This window comes from Acyrthosiphon pisum, chromosome X (assembly GCF_005508785.2).
Source record: "Acyrthosiphon pisum isolate AL4f chromosome X, pea_aphid_22Mar2018_4r6ur, whole genome shotgun sequence".
In the NCBI taxonomy this organism is placed as follows: domain Eukaryota; kingdom Metazoa; phylum Arthropoda; class Insecta; order Hemiptera; family Aphididae; genus Acyrthosiphon; species Acyrthosiphon pisum.
In genome coordinates this window covers 125,113,801-125,115,007 of record NC_042493.1, presented here as the reverse complement: position 1 = coordinate 125,115,007, position 1,207 = coordinate 125,113,801, and positions in this window count along the sequence as shown.

Below are 1,207 nucleotides of genomic sequence, written 5' to 3'. Positions count from 1 at the left end.
ATATTATTATACTTAGTAATATTATGGACTGACAAACTGTAATCGCTCAGTATCGTTTTTCGAATACAACGATTTTATTTCATTGAATTCAAACTTAACCTATTTTACTGTACTATTTTACTGTACAACTTACCCAGAGTTTTTTTTTTTTGTTATTGAAAATATAATTTGAATTTAATTAATCCGTAGGTAACAAGGTAGATACACAGGAACTCTTCATATTTTTTATCTATAAGTATACAATCTATTACAATTTTTAGATTCTGAGCAGAACGAGGAATCTAGTGGTTTTACAATGGTGTTCATTTTTTTTTTGTATATCGTGTATACTTAATTTCTACCAGAAGGAGTGCTTCGATTTCAACATATAGTACCTTATCTTTTAGCAAATTGGATCAAGATGGTAGTATTTTGATTTTCTCATGTAATATATAAATAATATACCCTTATATACTTAAATAAACTTATAGAATGAATATACCAAAACGAACATACTTGGGTGTTAAAACTCAAACGCAATTATTAAACATATTACACAATACAAAAGAATATTAGGCAACAAACATTCCTCAACGATTACATAACAATCTTTCCGAGACGTCCATACACAAAAACATACCCATATATGGACATAAAGAATCAATAAAGATAAAAAAATGCTTCGCAACACCATTACAGGATTACGTAACTGACTTCTGTCTCACTAAAAAACAGTTTACACCTATACATGCGCAATATACGACATTTGGTTAAATAATCAAATATCAATGCCAAAACTATGCGCAAAAGAAGTAATAGGATATAACACAAAACACGATACACCCCTATCATACCAATATTGCCAAAAACCGACGACAATGTGCAAAATACAACATAACGTGCATGAACATGCGCACTGTACGACATTCGATCAAACAACCGGATATCAGTGCCAAAATTATGCGCAACAAGGAGAATACGATAGCTCCTAACATATGAAATACTTTTCTCACACCAATATTGCGAAAAACCCATCAACAATGTGCAAAAACACAATTTGAATGCACGCGCATGCGCAATTCACACAACAAACTTATAGATTTCTTATATAAACGCAACGCACACAGTGCATAACGATTAACGAGACACTCATGGTCCAGACGTCAATCAATCATCATCCACTCGCAACGACCAAACGATGTGCCACGGCGGCGCAGTACACTGCTGC